Genomic DNA, 8,964 nt, shown 5'->3' on the forward strand with positions numbered 1-8,964 from the left:
ATGATTTCATATATATTAAAGCATAAATCCTTAACTCAAACTCTACTATACACTACTTTATCCTATTTAATTAAGTATATTGTTTATATAAAAAAAAATTAAGTATATTGTTGTACAAAACCACTGTAAAATTAGAAAATGATAAATACGTAATATTTTTCACAATACTTTATATAATTATATAGTAAAACGAGGAATACTTTTATAAAAGAACAATGATATCTACACAACATTTTATAAAAATAAATACTTTATAAAAATATTTTTATTTTAAAATATAATTATAAAATGTGTCGTAAAAACTGCTGCACAATATCTTTGTTAGTTAAAATTATCCTTGAATATATTGAAGCACATGGCCAGTGACATCTTCCTTAACGGTTTCTGTCTCTACGAAACTACATAGACCATTCGTGGTTTCTTACTTTCTCTTCCCTTTAACCTATCAAGCATTGCATTTCAACTTGTCAACCCTCAAAGAAAATCCAAAATCCATAAAAAGAAGGAATACAAAAAAGTCAAACACGGAAAAAATGGATAATCCTAGGCATCTTAATGTCATATTATTATAAATTGTACGAACTCAGAATATACTACAACAAAAATTAGTTTTTGTGATGGTTTGTAAATTGTGATAGTGCCTCAACCGTCACAAAAAAGTATTTTCTGAATCGTCACTGGAGGTATATGAGAAATTACATTACATTCGAACGTTGAGACTATTTACGTGTGAATGTGAAAATTTTTGGCGCCAACGTTCGAACGTTATTGATTATCACGTGTGAACGTTAATTGATTTAATATTAAAGTTAGATATTTCAAATTAAAAAGGATTGAGAATTGAAATGCAGTGATTTAATATTAAAGTTATATAAGCTAACATTAAAAAAGATTGAGAATTTAAATTCAAAAGTTGTAGATATATGAAATAATATGTATGATAAAAATAAAGTACAAAATACTCATAACGAGTTGTTTACATATTTATTAAAATCGCCAATCAATATGTTGACCTTTGTGTTTAGGATATCTATCCGATGGAAAACATAGGTGACAAAATCTCCAACACTTTGTTCTACTGATGTGATCTTTCAATCGATGTGCGCAGTAATATCTGAGACCATCGCATCAACCCAAGCAAGCTGCGCATCTCTCATAGATGTACCCGTCGGCGGCTGACTAGTAATCCCAACATCGGGCTCAGACTGGGTCGGAGGAACAAGATCTAGTATAGGGCCAGGCTAATGTTGAGAATGCCCCTTCCCCTGTCCAATGCTCCGATGGTGTGTGGTGATGTCGAAGGGGCTCATCTAGTTTGTCATCCACTCCTCCACCTTGGGTTGCACAATCTGGGTCAGTAATAGCTTGGTAATAAGGACTCCATATGGGAGGCTGTCCGTGGAGACGACGCTTGCTTCGTAACAGATCCTCTAAAAAATATGAAGTGGTAAGTCGATGGGGTCTCCACGTGCCACTCGTATAAGGAACTATGCGTGAGTCTGGCTAAATGTGGCCTTATGTTCCACAGGATCCATATTAGTTGCAACAATAAGATGCAACATGCAGAAAAAAGGGATGAGCTATACCTGGCTAAAGGAGTTCTTCCTATCGATCGGGTCTCAGTCACTCCCAGTGAGGATGTAGAAATCCTCATCTCGGCCGCCATCCTCCTCATCAGTATCCCCAGCCTTTGACCAATTGACTAGACCAGTAGCTGATGCAGAAGTGTCTACATTTGCATCTACTCGGGATCCATCCATAGACTGAACATCTTCTGCAGTCAATATCTTAGGTACGCGACGGATCCCTAGAAGCTCGAAGAAGACGTCTGCCTAGACCTTGAACTAAACACTACGTACTGTTACAGTGTGAGAGGATGCGTCCTTAAGCATTGAGCACATCCCCATATAAAACTCCCGAACCATTGAGGGATACCCCTCCATGTGCAGATACTCATCCAACCTCTCGTAACGAACACATCCCGAACGCTCTTTTGCTCTCACATGAGTTCGTAAAAGTGGTTAATCATAACTTCTCGTTCAGACATCACTGTTCGAGCCACGATTCGAGACTTGACCTAGCTTGTTCCTTCCTTCTCTTTTTTCCTAGTGGTCAGAGGATAAGCTATATCCTAAAATAAAGAAAAAATTTGAGCAATATTAATATTGGAATGCATATTATGTACTGTAATCTAAATTTTTTCAAGAATACGCTCAAATGTAATATATAATGTTCGGACGTTAAGCTTAAACGTGCGAATGTTTCAGTTATTACGTTCGCACGTTAAATTCCTCTAGAATAAACATTTTAACATAAGATGAGGTACATTCGAACATGATGACTATAACACACATTCAAACAAAACATATCACGTTTGCACGTTATGAAGCTGTTGAACGTATTTAATAATACGTGCGAACGTACAGAACTATTAGTTCGCACGTATAATTGATTTATAACAACTGAAAGGTTTTACATTCGCATAGATTCGAAAAAATGTTCGCACGTATGTGCTGCTCAAGAATATGAACGATCATACGTGAACGTTGCAAATGTTCGTTCGAATATAAAATATACATTCGCACGCACTCTCAATACGTTCGCACATACTGTAGAACCTTCGCACATTATATGATTAACGTGTGAATGTATACATCGTCTTCCTCATTTGGAATGTATAACGTTCGAATGTTACGAGATAAAAATGGCTGAGTCAACTCAGTCATTTCCTAACACCTCAAACACAATGAAAGTGGTCAAAAGCCATCGCAGAAATGAAATATAGACATTAAAAAAGCTTTCTACGATGACCGTTTGGCCATTGGCAACCCGTGATGGCCGAAAAATTAAGATGAAGGTCCGATCACCAATAGGTTTCGAGAACCACCGAAACTTCCATTAAACATAAAAAAGAAAAATCTACCCAAAGGTTAAATAGGGATGCCTACCTCTTTTGTGATGTTTGTGGTGAAGTTTGACGATGGCGACGACGGTATGCGACAGATGGAAATGTGAGAGAAACGTGAGTTGTGCCATTTCGTGTTTGGACTTGACCTTTTATACACGTAACATGCGAATGTTAAAGTGTGAACATGCGAATGTCTCAAGGGATGAGAGAGAAAGACATCCGAATGTTTCAATTATAACATGTGAATGTTCAATTACTTAATTCACATGTCATGCGAACGTTATGTTAGAACATGCGAACGTTTGTCACTTAATATCCAAACTTGCAAACGTTATATTGGTACATTCGAACGTCTCTAGAATAAATTTTCAATAATTTATACTAAATAATATATTATATATACACTATACTTATGGATTATGTACTAGTATATATATACTAGTCTAATGTTTTTATATAGTTTAATAAAATGTAATTAACAGCTAATGTTATGTACTAACATATTATAAGCTAATAATATGTGCTATAGTAATAACACTATGTACTAATATATAAGTTATACTAGTACATAGTGCACTAGCATAATATATATACTATATACATTAGTCTAGTGTTATTAATTAGTTTAATAAAGTGTAATTAACAACTAATGTTATGTACTAACATATTATAAGGTATATGTTATACTAATAACACTATGTCCTAGTATATAAGTTATACTACTACATAGTGCACTTGTATAATATATATAGTATATATACTAGTGTAGTATTATTAATTAGTTTAATGAAGTGTAATTAACAACTAATATTATGTATTAACATATTATAAGCTACTAATATATACTATACTAATAACACTATGTACTAGTATATAAGTTATGGATGATATAATCTCAAATGGGATAGGACCAACTACCGAAGATCTAAAGAGCAGTGAGAATTGGAGCATATGATGCGTGTAAAATTAGTTTGCATTATGCTAATCAATAGGTTTTTTTAGAAATGGATAAAAGTTGGATGTATCTTGGCAATAGACTTGGAAAGTTAGAAATGGATAAAAGTTGGATGTATCTTGGCAATACACTTGGAAAGGACTATACTGTGTATGCACGTGGACTTAGAGCCTTTATTGATTTTGCTCGGGTCTCTGCTGATAGTCGCGGTTACATTAAGTGTTCATGTTGAGGATGCAAAAATCTGTGTGCTATAGGATTGGATGAAGTAGAAAGTCATATATTTGTAAATGGTATGGATTCGGGATATATCCGATAGGTATTGCATGGTGAGCCATACAAACAATCAACTGAGATTATGTTTGGTCATAATATTGATATGCGGCACATGGATGGTACTGAGCAGGATGACCTTAATGAGTGGAATGAGATGGAGGAGATGTTAGGTAATATTGAAGCTGAGATGTTTATGGATGAAATGGACAAGGACGCCTCAAGTGGCTGAGGGACTGAATCAAAATCTAAAATGTGGGAAGATGCAAAGCGTGAGCTTTACCCTGGATGTACAAAACATAGCAAAATGTTGTTTATTGTACGGCTGCTTCACATTAAGTCGTTGTGTGGGATGTCAACAAAAGCAATCAACATGGTCTTTGACTTGTTTAATGAGGTGTTTCCTGAAAGTTATGCATTGCCGAATAATTTTTATAAAGCGAAATAGTTGAGAAAGGGGTTAGGGTTTGAGTACAAGTCCATATATGTATGCAAAAATGATTGTGTTTTGTTTTGGAATGAGAATGAGGAAAAACAAGCTTGTCTCGTATGTTAAGAGTCGAGGTGGAAGGGTAAGAAAAATATTCCAGTGAAGATTTTGCGTTATTTCCAGCCAAAATCCAGATTGCAAAGGCTATATATGTGTAAAAAAAAAAAAGCTCAAGATTTGAGGTAGTACGAGGAGAAAAGAGTTAAGGATGATGAATATATAAGGCACCTAGCTGACTCACTTGCGTGGCAAAGGTTTGACGATCAATACCCAGAGTTTGGAAATGAAGCTTGTAATGTGCATCTAAGACTAACAACGGATGGATTCAATCCATTTGGCAATATGAATACAAGTTACAATACTTGGCCCGTAGTGTTGATTTTATATAATCTTCCACCATGGAGGTGCATGAAGGCGCCAAACTTTCTGTTAACTTTACTTGACTCCTATCCAAGATCACTTGAGAATGATATTGACGTATTCATGCAGTCGTTAATTGAAGAGTTGAAAGATTTATGGGAGACATGAGTCAAAACTTTTGATGCATATACGTCGACATCTTTTCAGATGCATGTTGCAGTAATATGGATGATAAATGATTTCTCAGCACATGGAAACCTTTCCGGTTGGAGTACTAAAGTAAAGTTAGCATGTCCCACTTGTAATAAAAAACCTGCAAGTAAGTGACTAAAATATTTGCAGAAGATGTGTTTTATGGGTCATCGACGGTATCTGTCAGTAAATCATTCATGGCGACGGGAATGCGCTAAATTTGATGGAGAGTTAAGGACAGAACTGCATCAAAGGAGTTGACTAGGAACAAGATAGTCGAATAGTTACTAGAAGTTATAGTGAACAATTTTGGCAAAGGTCAAAGAAAGAACAAGAGGAAACGAGGCGCTGCAGAATTGAATTGAATAAAGCGTAGTATTTTCTTTGACTTGCCGTATTGGCCATCATGCATGCTGCAACATAGTTTGGATGTAATGCACATAAAGAAAAATATTTATGATAATAATGTGGGGACATGGATGAGTAGTAACAAAAAGATGAAGGACACTATTAAGACGAGGAAAGATCTTGAGAGAACGAAGATTAAACATAATTTGCATTTGCGAATGAAAGATAATAGGGTGGTTATGTCGCATGCATGTTTTACGATGACAAATGATGAGATGATTGATTTTTGCAAATGGTTGCAAAGTGTGAAGTTGCCAGATGGTTATGCGTCCAATCACGGTTGATGTGTGAGCCCTGATAACTGGAAAATAAGTGGACTGAAAAGTCATGATTGTATGTATTTTTGTAGAAATTGTTACCAGTGAGAATTCGTGGGAAACTGACTTATAATGTATATGTCGCCATAACCGAACTTTGCATGTTTTTCAAGGATTTGTGCTCTCGGGTTGTAAATCAAGATATGTTACGAAAGATGGAAGAAGACATTACTGTGTAAATTCGAGCAGATCTTTCCACCATCATTTTTTGATATAATGGTCTATTTAGCAATACATTTACCTCGGGAGGTACTGTTAGGTGGTCCGGTGCAGTTCCGTTGGATGTATCCAATTGAAATATATTTGGGTAGATTGAAACGCACTGTTGGGAATAAATTTCGAGCTGAGGGTTCAATAGCATAGACTTATATACACGATGAATAGTTGACATTTTGCTCTTTATATCTTCGTGGTATTGAGACACAATTTAATAGTGAAGAGCGGAATGTTGATCTTGCTGCTCCTCCCCCTTGTGACCTATCAGCGTTTTCTCATAATGTACGACATTTGGGTGCACAAACAGGATACGACTTAATTGGTGGAGAGTTAGGAAAAGCTCGGTGGTACCTATCGAATAATTTTCAGGAGATTGATGACTATCTTAGGTATATTGCTGCATACTTAGAATAATTCTAATTAAAAATATTACTAGTCTAAAATGTTATGTAATGCACATATTCTATTCTTTTGTACTTCTATATAGTGACCAAATGGACAAACTTAGGACAGAAGGCATAGAGAATATAGAGGCGAGACACGAAGAAATATTTTTCGGATGGTTTGAATAATGCATAGGCATTTTAAATGTCTCATGACTTAAAATCACTATGAACCATTTTAATTCTTGTTTACTTTTATTAACTTTGTTACAATTTCAATTGTTAGATTTTAGAATAATGTGCTAATAATCCCGCATTAGTTCGTGGTCCCTCACACAGAGCACTTCGATACACTACATGCACTGTTCGTGGTTATAGATTACATACTATGGACCTTGAACGTAATCGAAAGACGCAAAATTGTGGTGTGTTGGTCAATGGAAGTGATGCAATAGATGACATTGACTACTATGGTGTCAAATGTGACATTATTGGATTAAAATACTTGGATGGGAATGTGAGATAAGTTTTTAAATGTGATTGGTGGGATATAGGCGGTGGTTGAGTTTTGATACATAGGGATAGTCACTTTACGAGTGTCAATACTGCATGTAAATGGTACGAAGATGATCCATTCGTATTGGCTTCTCAAGCTACCCAAGTCTATTACTTAGTTGATCCAATGAAAGGGGCCAATGAAGATACTGGAGAGATAACTTAGCGAGCCGTACAATCGGAATATATATGATGTAGGAATGGTAGTGGATCACGATCATAGTGGAGATAAAAATGACACTCCGACCATAGAGGCCTACCGGGAAAATGGAGAGGGTATTAATTTATTTGTTGACCTCGATGCACTTGAACTAATCCCCTTATGTAGAGATGACGTCTCACCCTTACATCTCGACTCATCCGTATAAAATGAACATTCAGTTCATGAAGTGAGTGAAGAAGAAGAAAAAGAGTCCAAAGAGGAAGTCGATGAAGAAGAAGATGATGATGATGACGACGAAGATGTTATTGAAATCAATTCTGAAACAAGCATGAAAAATATATCTGGAAATGAAGAATAAAAGTATTAAATATTTTATTTACATGGGTGACAATACAATACATTTTTTATAAATTATTCTATACTAATTTTTTTTAAATATTAATTATTTTCAAGGATGTCACCAAAATGAAAACGAAGAAATGTGCCTCTTCCCCAAAGTCCCGAACTCGTTCACGACTCCTCAATTGAGGACTCCGCTCCTAAATAAGTTAATACACAGGACACAGACAACCAGTCAACACCTACCAGTAAGAAAATTTTGTTGATAATTAATTATATTTCAATACTTTGGGGACTATATTTACTTATTTTAAAAATATTAAATGATGTCTTATCACGTCGCAGACGTGACTACACGCGTGGCCTTGCTCTGGAAAGAAATAAAAGGTATGAAAAAATCAAAGTCAACATTCCTGATAACTTCATTAGAAGAGTGGACGATAGTACAACATCGCTTTCCTCCTATGTTAGCACACTAGTCCAAGCTTATGCCACATTTTATATGAAATCATGGAAAGATGTTTTGTATGAGGTGAATGATCACATTCGGAGTTGTGTACTGATGAGTTTATATATGAACGTAAATTTTTTTAGAGATGTTTTGATTTCATATTTTTGACGCAATTCACTTTTTAGGATGAATTCAACCTCACTTTTGGCTGTGGCGAGGATGTGCTAACTGTGAACGAGTTGATGGCTACATTATTTCGACGTCACAAGGGACAATGCCATGACCACTTCAAGAAGTTTGAGACGATGGAAGAGATTGTTTAGTCCCATTTTCAAAAAATAAAATTAGACGATTGGAGAAAGTATTGTGATCTTTTCGCAAGTCCAGGTTATCAGGTATTCTAGATTTATTCTCTATAAGTTATTTACATCTATATTGGTATCATATATTATATTTAACATTGTTAATTTCTCCTGCATCACTTAAGTTCTATGAATGTACAAAATAGAACGGCTTTGACAATTCACCATCGTACCGGCTCAAGGTCATTTCAATGACTTGCCGATAAAATGGTAATTGATAACTTATTAATTCTCACTCATTTTTATCATATTATTTCATTTAAGTACTAATATTATTTTTTTAAATTATTAATGTGTCTTTGTTAGAAACGTGATGATCCTGAAAATTTCTCTCTCATTCATGTCTATGCCATTACTCACACACACTGATGAGCACAGTAAGTGGGTTGATCATGTCACTAAAGATAATTATGTAAATGAGGTTATTTTCTATGAATAGATTATGCAACATGTGAATTCATATTATGTTTGATTCCTCATTTCTTTTAATGTGTTACTTATTGTGTGTTTTTGTTGTAATTGCAGGAAAAAAGTATTGAGATCCAATCAGCCAGCCTCTAAGAAACCCTCTCTTAGTGACATCAACATATTC

Source organism: Juglans microcarpa x Juglans regia, chromosome 6D, assembly GCF_004785595.1.
Source record: "Juglans microcarpa x Juglans regia isolate MS1-56 chromosome 6D, Jm3101_v1.0, whole genome shotgun sequence".
NCBI lineage: Eukaryota > Viridiplantae > Streptophyta > Magnoliopsida > Fagales > Juglandaceae > Juglans > Juglans microcarpa x Juglans regia.